Raw genomic sequence first — 11,805 nt, forward strand, 5'->3', positions numbered from 1 at the left:
ACAAAGAGAAATGAAGAAATGATACGCACAACGAGAATAAATCGCAAAATAATTATTCTGAGTGAAGAAGATAGTTCCCCCCCCCAAAAAGAGAAAGTATATACTTTATGATGCCATTAATATAAAACTCTAGAAAATGCAAACTAATCTTTAGTGAGAGAAAGCAGATCAGTGGTTGATGGGATGATGTGGGAGAAGGGGCAGAAGGGAGGAGATGACAGAAGAGTATGAGGAATAGTTGAGGATGATGGTAATATTCAACATCTTGATTGTAATGACAGTATATATGTATATTTTACAGATCAAATTGTACACTCTAAATATGTACAACTTATTATATCTCAATTTTTTTAAAGTGTATGTTCTCCTCCAAAAATTTTTTAAGACGATAATATTAACGGAAAAACCCGAATGCACTTTTTGGCCAGGCCAATAGACTGAATATGCTTGGAGAAGAGAAAGTATCGAGACTGATTCCCAGGCTTCTGGCTTATACACCCAACTGAATGATGGCACTATTTCTGAGATAAGAAGGAACAGAATAGCACCACTGGAAGTTCTAGGAATGGGAATGAAGATTATGAGTCTTGTGTATAGCATGATGTTAGATTTATGGTGGAGAGGAATACAAGGAGCACGTTCCAGTATGACAGGGACAGAGGGAGGTTTCCCAGAGACTGATGGGAGAGAGTAAGATAGGGGGACAGCGGTATATAAGCTGCAAAGTTTTAGGGCTTTTTCATGAAAGCTTGGGGGAGCTGTGCCAAGGGGACATAAGAAAGGCATGAACCATGTACCCCTGCATTCTATCCCCCTTGTACCTGTGTCAGGAGACCTTCAGGAGAAGTGATTTGGAAGAGGTCAAGTTTGTATGAACGTAACAAAGTAAAGAAATGTTCAGTTAGCCAGTGTGTAGGGCTGAGTTCCAGAAGACACAACAAAAGAGTTTGGAAAAGAAATGATATTGTCAAAGGAGGTGAATACTATAAAGGTCAGAACACAGAAGATGATAAATTGAGGGTCTTGCCTCAAAGAATGACAAAGAACAATAGGGATTCTTTTCTTCTTGATCCACAGGGATGGTGATGGCTACAGTGGCTGCCAGTGGGCCGGATTGCCTTCATCTACCCAGGAGAAGGGAGTTGGTGGGCACTTTGCCAGGTAAGATTCCTCATATATGGGTGACTTGCATTGAGTCATTACAGCTCTCTACAGAGAGATGGAAAGGGAGCTGTTGAAATTGATGTTTATTATGCTCCATCATGTGTCCAGGACTGTGAAAGATGCAAAGGAAGCTTAAAAAATTATAGCAGCCTGTATGTTCATAACAAAAATTAGAAAGCACTATGAAGTGGTATTTAACCAAGCACCAGAGAGCATAAATTTAAATAAGCAGCAGGAATAAGAAAATGGATGGACAATGTAGGTAAAGTTCATCAGAGGAGCTTCCTAGAAGGAAATGAAGCTTTTCAAGAAGTTTAGGATCTAGCTAGGAGGAAAAGATATAAGCAGACAGCAGAAAAGAGGAAAAGTGTAAGTAAAAGTCCCAGGCCAGAATATATACAGAAAGTGTGTGTGAGCATTTTGTGCATAAACCCATATGTGTTAGAGTTGACAGAGGGAGAGAAAGCCAATAAAACAAGGGAAATAAATTTTATGATGGGGTAATGTCAAATAAAATTTGGGATAGATAAGTTGGGTACAGATTATCAAGGATCTTGAAAAGTATACACATGATCTGAAAAACTGTAGGAAGCCATAATCAATCTGACCAAGGAGCTGTATGATCAAAGTAACACTTTATAAAAATTAGCACTGCATTTGTGTACAGGATAGTCTGGGGAGGAGACAGGCAGTTTTATAGTTCTGAAAAGGTGTCTTTTAAAGTCAAACCATTTTAAAATCTTTGTAGAGTTAAATTGAAGAACTCCCCAAAACATAATATTTTCTTTCTTTCTTCTCAAAGGAATGCTGACGTAGCATGCTAAATAGTTTCATCGTGTCTTTGTACTTTCTTTCTAAAAGGAATATTAAAGAATTGCTATACTCTTTTAATCTGAGGAGCTCCATATACAGGGACTTTAACGTCTATCTAGAAGTTTTCCTGTGGGAAGATTTCCTCTCAACATGCACAGTACTTATTTTTACTTGATGCCTTAATAATTCATTTCCAGTTTGGTGATTTTTATGTTAACATGGAGAAATTGATGAGGGCTCCCTGTCTAAAAATTCAAATGACTAAAGGTTGAAAGCGAAAACCTTTAGGGTTAGAGGAACTATGGTTATTTAGTGAAGACTAGGGAAAACTTAAAACTTTTCCCCCCAGTGGACATAGATTTATCTTATTACATAGTTTTTAATCTCTTACTAAAGATAATGCAAGAACAAACACATTTGTTTTGAAATATGTTTTCAAGGAGAGCCCAGAAAGAATTTTCTTACAGTAAGTTATACACTGGAGCAGGTAGTAAGGAATGTTATAGATTTTCCTAGAAGAGTTTTGCTAAGGTTGTGGAGGTCCAATTTGAGTTTAGGCAAGACTCGAAAGTGTTAAAGGCAGAAGTGGAAGAGGTCTAGGGAAATAAGGGTTAAAGAAATATTAAAATAAATACCCTTTGACTTTTACCTTTAAAAGAGACTCCAATTTCAGGGAATGACTGGTGGTCTAATGAGGTGGATATCATAAAAACATATTCTGCAGGGTGATATGGCAATAAACCAGTTAAGGAGTAAGGAAACTCAGTAAAAGAAAGATACGATTTTGAAATTTTGAGTATAGGATGTTTTCTGTCACTCATATTTGTTTTCTAGCTCAGTTCCCACCAAATATATTTTTAAAAGATAAATGTTAAAAAATACTACAAATGCCTTGACTTTAACTTTTTTAAGCATTGGGTTCCACGCTGCACTGCTCTGGAACTCCTCTATCACAATGGTGAAGGTCCTCCCCCACTGTATGAGTTTCCAGGGACGGCTATAAGAAAGTACAACAATCTGGGTGGCTTAAGCAATACAAAGTGATCGTCTCACAGACCTGAAAGCTTGAAGTCAAAAATCAAGGTGTCAGAAAAGTTGGTTCTTTCTGAGGGATGCGAGGGGAAATTTGTTCCATGCCTCAATCCTAGCTTCTGGCAGCCTTGGAAGTTCCTTGGCTTGTAGATGGCATGATCTCTGTATCTTCACATTATCTTCCCTCTGTCTCTATGTTCACATTTCCCCTTTGTATAAGGACACAGTCATATTGGATCAAGACCCACCCTAATTACCTTATATTAAATTGATCATTGACAAAGACCTTATTTCCAAATAAGGGGGCACTCACAGATCATGGGGGTTAGGACATCAATGTCTTTTGTGGGGACACAATTCAATCCATAACACCCACCATCACTGACCTCACCACTCACCCTAATGCAGCTTTGGCACCAAGAGAGTGCTAGTACTTCTGAGGAGGAACAAATGCAAGTGTGGGAGAAGTGTAAGGTAGAACAGAAACAGAGGAATTGCTCGCAACAAATACAAATTTTTTAAAACATTAGGTGGATTAAAACCATTTGGTGGCTATCTAGGGACTCTCCAAGCCTATCAGTTTGAAAAGTCAGCAGCAAATTTTACCTAAAATCTACCAGACATAAAATACTTGGAATGCTAATTTGATACTTTTCTTTTAATGTTCCTGTTTTCCTTGCAAGACCTAGATGTGACTTTTTAAAATCCTTTATTTAAAATATATGAGGAGATTGGTCACGATTCACCATAAAATTTTGTTTACCTTGGAAAAGAAGGCTGTTACTTTAAAAGAAAATCTTTTTAAAGCTTTACTTTTCTCTTTCATCCCCCAAAGAGAAAGAAAATCACTATATTCATCAAAAATATGACTGGGAAGATCCTGTAATTAAGCCTAACTTATAGGAAACAACGAACAACAAGGAAAATATCTGACTCTCTGGAAAGTTTTATGAAAACTCATATACTTACATAAAGAAAAATCTACAGAACCTAACCCATTTTCTTTTTCTTTCCTTTTCTTTTCTTTCTTTTTTTTTTTTTTGCCAGAAAAGGAAAGCACTGGGAGTTGACACTGACCTTGTAAACAGCAAAGCCAAAGTTTCTGTAAAGCAAGGCTGCAGTTTCTCACAGCTAAGAGGTGTAGAGGCCAATATCAGAATCCAGCTCTTGTAATCCTCTGTGTTGCCTCACTACATAGTGCCATGAGCCATATATTCCAAAACCTTTTGCACTTACAGAGCAATTCCCTGACTATAGTAAGCCCTCCTTATTTGTACCAGTTAGGAATACTTTCAGTAGCAAATAGCAACACAGTAGACTAACAAAATCTTAAGTAGATAGGGTTTGGAGGCAGGAGTGGTTTTTGTTTTGCTTTTTGCTTTGTTTTGTTTTTCCATAACCCACACTCTGAAGTAGAGTCCAGGACATGAGTGTTGATCCAATCTTGTCCTTAGGAATTGGGCTCTTTCTACGCTTCCTTTCCACCATTCTCAGCAAATTGACTTTTTGTCCTTATTTTTATCACTTCATGGTTTCAAATGACTCTCACAGCACCAGGCATCCTGTCTTTTAGGTTAAAAGAAGCAACACCAGGGACCAGTGAGCTACATTTTCATTTCTGTTGTTTTTTTAGGGAATAAAGGCTTTCCCATAAACCTCCAACTTACCCCTTTTTGGTCAGATCTCAGTCACCCTTAGTTAAAATGAGGATGGGAAATTCAGTACATGGTAAAGGGACATAAGATCATCATGATTTGCTTAGACTAAGGCTAAAAACATCATGACACTGAACCAAATCATGGTTCTGTAAGCAAGGAAGAACAGAGAAAATGCCTCTGGGTATGCCAAAACAACTTTGGGGGTATTTCAGAAGGCTTTTGAGAATCCTTAAACAATAACCCATCACTGGAGTCTGAAGGAACAACAAAAAAGATGATTAAAACAATTAGCTACAAGAACAAATAAGAAAAAATAGGGACTATTTCTTACTTTGGGAAGCTCAAGAAATACCACTGGATAAAAGCAGAGTTCCTTATGATAACAACAGAAATTGACTAAATTAATAATCCACATAGCAACAGCATTGATAGGGACACAAATAAGTATTTGCTGATCCTTAATGGACATTTGCCATAACATATTTAAATGCTAAATGGAATCATTTCAACAAGTGGCCTTAAGAAAAATTTTACAATATCAAGAATGGGGCTTTGAAAACTCTAATGTGCTTACAAATCACATGGGAATATTGTTAAAATGTAGATTCTAATTCAGTAGGTCTGGGTAGGGCCAGAGACTGAATTTCTAACAATTTGCCAGATGGTGCTAATGGTTCTGGTCCATAGGCGATACTTTGATTAGTAAGGATCTAGAAAACAATTCGTATCTTTTAAATTATTTCAGCAAAGGGGCTTCCCTGGTCCCACCAATGCAAGGGACACCGGTTTGATCCCTGGCCCGGGAAGATCCCACATGCCGCAGAGCAACTAAGCCCGTGCGCCACAACTACTGAGCCTGAGCTCTAGAGCTCGCAAGCCACAACTACTGAGTCCACATGCCACAACTAGTGAAGCCTGCATGCCTAGAGCCTGTGCTCCGCAACAAGAGAAGCCACGACAATGAGACGCCTCCACTTGCCACAACTAGAGAAAGCCTGCACTCAGCAATGAAGACCCAACACAGCCATAAATAAATTAATTAATTAAAAAAAAGAAATCAAAGAGGTCTAAAATAAATAATTTCAGCATGATATGAAGTTTATCTTTGGTTGAGATTTTTGCAAAAAATCATTCTTGCTTTGGGTGAGAATGTTTTTGTGAGGAAAACATTCCCTGGAATGTTAATAAAAACATTTTGAATAATTAGTTACTACAGACGTCACTTTTGCTTCTTTCACATAGCTTCACTCTCAATCAAGTACTAGTCACAAGTGATTTTTCCTCTTAATATTATTGGAAAAAAAAACATTTTTTTTTTCCGTCATGCCACGTGGCATGTGGGATCTTAGTTCCCCAACCAGGGATCGAACCTGGGTCCCCTGCAGTAAAAGCGCACAGTTTTAACCACTGGACCGCCAAGGAAGTCCCCATTTTTATTATAAACCCAAATGCCTTCTAAGGATAGAGAATCCTTAGAAATGGACTCAGAAACCCCCTTTGTTCTGTGAGCATTTTGATAGGTTTGGCTTTGAGGTTTTAGCCAGAAGCCCTTTAAATGCAGACCAATTATTTAATGCTTCTGGGTTTATTACCTTCAGCACACCTTCTAGATAAAGTATAAAATTAGGGTCAAGGTTTTTACTCATTTGTGTGCAGTTGCTTGAAAATGACCTTTCAGTCCCCGGCTAGGCAGGACCAGGGTTGGGGAGAGGAGGTCACAATAAAACAAAGTAAGGGATCGAGGTCTACTAGAAGGACATCAGAGGTTATGCAGAGCACACAGGCTGAGGCAGTGACCTAATGTTTACCCCTCCCGAGTGTGCAGGGAAGACAGGAATTCCTCCTTGCATTACAACTCTACAGACACTGCATCTTTCCTTATCTTTGAACAATAAATTCCTTAACATGGTACACATTTTAAGGTTCTCTTAATGTTTGACGATGCCCAAGAAGTCAAATTCATTTAGGTACATTCAGGGTTCTGTGTTTCTTCATGGGTATTAGCTATAAGAATATGTGCTAAAAGTGACTATCAGATTTAATGACTGTGGGCCCTGAATGGCACTGTATCTAAGAGCCAGAATTGATCTCCCTCGTTTTCTGTCTGTGTGTAATGGATGGAATATTTGTGTCCCCGCTCCCAAATACATATGGTGAAGCTCTAACCATCAATGTGGTGGTATTTGGAGATGGGGCCTTTGAGAGGTAATTAGAGTTAATTGAGGTCATGAGGGTAGAGTCTTCATGATGGGACTAGTGGCCTTATAAGGAGAGGCAAGACTTCTCTGGCAAAGCTTTAAAAAAATATTATAAGTGTGGCAATGGTTGTTTCCTCAGAATAGTATGCCCTCTAGCTGGTTTAAGCAAAAGAGGTTTTTGCTTTGTTTTGTTTTAATAGAGCAGTAAAAGGCTTACAGATTGAGAAACAGTCTTGAGGTTGAGAAATTTCCAAAGCCACACCACACAACTGGGCCACCTGGGAGCAGGGCCACGATAGGAAGTCCGATTATGGCTGCTGACTACACACCCAGCACCTGCTACAACTGCGTCTTATGCCTCCCGCCCCATTTCCTCCAGTCCTGAATTCAAGTTTTTCACGAGTGCGTCTTTTTGGCACAACCTGAATCATAGCCAGAACTCTAGCTGCTTTGGAGTCTGAAAAGTGTTACTTTTAGCTTTCCAGCCTCTGCAGTTTAGGAAGGAGGTTGAAAAGATTATTAAATAGTTAAAACCATAGTATCAGCCATAATAAACAAAACAAAATGGGTAAAAGTCTCAAACTCACTTAAATCAACTTATGAAATTCTAGCTTTTGGCCCTTCAGGGAATGTCACCCTAATGACACACTAAATTACCCATTTGCCTAGGACCCATTCCCTCTAAACAGGCTTGGTTTTTCACCATCCGTTTTCATCCCTGTACCAGACCTACCTCCTAAGTCTCCTCACATCCTCGTGGCCTCATCTGTTCCCCACCTGAGTGCTGCTTGCCCTGATTCCTGATTAAGAGCAGGCCAGCAATGGCTGACTGGCTCACCCGATTCCAGTAGTTATAAAACCGTGAAGATTCACCATTTAACACTGGTTAACTCAGCCTCCACTGCAAATTCTGGGGAGAAAAGGCCAGGCTCTGATATGGCCTCCATCACTTTTATCATGGCAGAAACCACAGATGCTCCAGTAGCTGGTGGTCCAGTCCCACCAGCTGTCCGGAGGGAAGATGGGAAAGTTAACACTGGCAAACCAGAGGTGAGAAACAGGATACAGAAAGAAGTCTGTAGATAGCCTGTTCACCCTTCTTTCCATGGAGGCCTGTTCTGAGATGCTGGGAATTCATGAGTTCTCTCTGGAGGTGTTCTGCATAACTTAGCAACCATTTGAATGTCCTAGATCTCCCTAACATGATTTTTAAAATTTATTTCTAGCCTGCCTTTTTGCCTCATTCTTGCTCCCCTAGGACTGCACTCCACAAGAAAACATGTGCTCATGAGATTAACCTCAGACTCTTTTCTCAGGAACCCAGGCTAAGATAACACCTTTGCATATAGCAGTCTCTCAGTATAGAAAGACATTTTCTTTTTGCTAACCACATCCAACTTCTTAAAATCTGGCTCAAAATATTCCCCTCTAGAGAAACCCATACTTCACTAATCATTTCATCACATCCTCTTTTTTTTTTTTTTTTTTTTGCCGTACGCGGGCCTCTCACTGTTGTGGCCTCTCCCGTTGCGGAGCACAGGCTCCGGACGTGCAGGCTCAGCGGCCATGGCTCACGGGCCCAGCCGCCCCGCGGCACGAACCCGTGTCCCCTGCATCGGCAGGCGGACTCTCAACCCCTGCGCCACCAGGGAAGCCCCAATTCATTACTTCTTATCCAACCTCATTTACTCTTAATTTTTTCCTGAATGTTTCCTATGATTATATTAATTTGTGCATTTCTTCACTTCATTTGTACATACGGTCACCGGCAAAGCCCACTGGGGTCCCAGAAAAAAATAAGACAGAATCTCGGTGGTAAGGTCTAACCTCCTCTTTCACGCTTCGTCTAGTTTCACGTACAGAGGCCTCAAACTCGGCGCTTCATACCAGAGTTTCTCACGAGAAACGGCCAGCGGACACCTCAGCTCCTGGGTCCTGTGCGGAAGCGCTGTGCAGCTCACTGCAATTTAAGATGGCGGCGGCAGGCCGCGTGCAGAGAAGCTGCGCCCAGCACTTGTGATCTCGCACAGCGAGCACAGCTGCGCCCGCCTCTGAGAACTCCGCCCCCTCCCCCGCTGACAAGATCCCTGTAAAGCAGACCCACCCACCGTGGCCTGTCCCGGGGGGCATGTGTTCTAGGGGCAAGCTTGCACCTCTTCTTTCTTTGATCAAAGAGTAAAAAGCTTTTCTTTGCTCCTGATCCAAATCGGGTCTCGTTCTGTTGGCCCCAATGACACAGAGCAGGAGGACGCCTGTTGGAGGCAGACTTGGGAGGGTCAATAATAGTATTAGGTCTGATTTTCTCTTTTCCTCAAGCTAAGAGCATAGACTGTCACTTTCTTAAGATAGATTTTCTCAGTAATGCTTAATACAAGGGCTCTGCCACTAAGTGTGCCCAGTGTAAACGTGGTTTGAGGTTTAGAGTGGAGGTGTCCGTCCACCCTCGGGTGCTTCCCTGCCTGCATCAGCATTTCTTCTAAGCCCACTTTGTCTTCCTAAGGCAGCCCCAGGCTTTCCAGGGCCAATCTGCTGCACCTCCCCGCGGGTCCGACCCTCCAATAGGAATTATCTTCCTCCTGCATGTAGTTCTCTGTCCACTGCTCAGCCTTGAAAAACAACAGACTTGGTCTGGGTCCCATTCTTGACTGCTCGGCTGATACACAATTTATGCCAAGTCACTAATGACTAAAGGGAGGACACCTGAGGTGAATTCATGTCTTTACGTATATACTGTAAACAGCTGCTTTAAATCGATGTAGACTTACTCTAAAAATGAAATTTAGACACTAAAGTAGCTTAATGAAGGAAAATTTTCTGAGCAAGATGATTTAAATTAAGTGACTGCAGTGTTGAATTGCAATATTCTAAAACTCCAGTATATCATGCTATTGATTAAGAACCACTCTTTTAGTTGGTGATGCCATTATTTTTGTATTTAAAAAATCTGAAATCTGAATTATTTACGTCTTGAGAAGTACCTAGAGAGTTAAACCCAGCATTGAAAGGGAGGCTTTACGATTTCTCAAGGTGTCTGGGCTAGTGAGTGAAAAAGATTGGAAGTCTTAACACAGATTTTCCCATATCAAATTCTTCCTAGTTCTACTTCTTGAAAGAAGTATTTTTAAAAATTATTTTTTAGCATTAACCTGAGTATATAAAGGAGAGTCTCCCTAAAAGAGAATTATAAAGAACAAAGACTCAGTCTTACCCTCAAAATATCTGCACTTCGAATGGGGTCAGGTTGATAGCAAAAACAATCAGTGTTCAGTGGTGGAAACTCCTTATCTGTTTGATTGATTTGTTTTGTTTGCTTGAACAAAGGCTGTTTCATAGCAGAAATTAAGAACCAGGCAACTTGCAAATCGACCGCTGGGCCTTAGTAACAAAAACTACAGCTGTCAATAAAAATATTAAAGTCTTTAATAAAAAATAAAAATTTCTAAACTATATTAGCACATAAAGATAAGATTAGTTGTAGGTAAAAGATGAGAGAAAGAAATTTGGATTTAGTTTATATTTAGTCTCTTAACTATTCCTCCAGCTAGTATAAAATATGAAAAATAATTCCTAGGGGCTAGAATAATTTGCCCCAAAATAGGCTCACCATCAAAGATGTCACCATAGATACACATGGTTCTTAAGATCAGACCTGCAAAAAAAATCAAATAATTTAATTCATTTTCAATTTTCAGGATTTATTTTTTCACTTTTTGTAATGTTAGTTTATTTGGTATAAGTACTTTTTTATTGCATTTCCCCTGCTATTAATTCAAATTAGAATGGTAATGTATGTTTAATGTTTATATTTTTGAAATTTAAGTTTCATTTAATGTTATATGTTTATACATTTTATAGGTGACATCTGCCAAATATTTAGTTTCAATGATTTTTAAAAAATTTTCTGAATTCTGAACAGTTTTTAAATAAACAACAGGTATTAATACCAGGTTATCAATACATTATGAAAGAGACTTCCCTGGTGGTACAGTGGTGAAGACTTTGCCTGCCAATGCAGGGGCTGCAGGTTTGATCCCTGGTCAGGGAGCTAAGATCCCACATGCCTTGCGGGCAAAAAAAAAAACCCAAAACATAAAACAGAAGCAATATTGTAACAAATTCAATAAAAGCTTTAAAAATTGTCCACATCAAAAAAAATCTTAAAAAAATACATTATGAAATAAATATGAAATATCAGTATGTCATTCTGCTCCAGTAGTGTCATCATGATTTTCTGTGGCTCTTCTTAATAATGCCACTTAAATGACCACCAGTTCTAGTCGGCTGAATGTGCAAGTGAATGTTCAGTGTATTTTTTCTGATACCCCTCTCCCCAATGCCTCTCTCTCTCTCCTCTGAACAACTCATTATTTCTTCTTCCCAGGGGTGTCTTCCGACCCTGCAAACTCGGAAAGGGGAAAACAGCTATTTCTTGAGCATCAACTCTGTGCCTAGCACTGTGTTCCATGCTTTCCATAATCATCTCATTTAATCATCACAATTAACTCAGTGTGGTCCTTGTCAAAATCTCCATTTTATAGCTGAGGAAATGGACGCTAAGTGGTGTTGAATAGCACATGAGCTGTCACATTTCTGAGAAGTTGTCTGGCTCCTCTGTGCTGAGCCCAGTGTCCTCTTCCTTTTGCTTCACTACATCAGGACTCTCGGTCTCCGCTTTGTGTACTAAGTCTGCAGAAATTGCTTTATTGCACACCTACACAAGACACTTTGTTTTTAAAAACTTGAAGTACTTTTTCAATAATTAAAAGTATTTTATCTTCAACTACGTTGGAGGTGGGAATAGATGGCCTTTGTGGTCTTCTCATTCCCTGAGGGGGTCTATGAAATGACAAGGCAAATGCCTAAAATAGCAAAAGGAATGTGGTGAAACAATCCAGAAAACATCCTGAGAAGGCCTTCATGAGGAAAACAGAAACTTGAAG

The sequence above is a fragment of the Pseudorca crassidens genome, chromosome 8 (genome assembly GCF_039906515.1).
Source record: "Pseudorca crassidens isolate mPseCra1 chromosome 8, mPseCra1.hap1, whole genome shotgun sequence".
Taxonomy (NCBI): Eukaryota; Metazoa; Chordata; class Mammalia; order Artiodactyla; family Delphinidae; genus Pseudorca; species Pseudorca crassidens.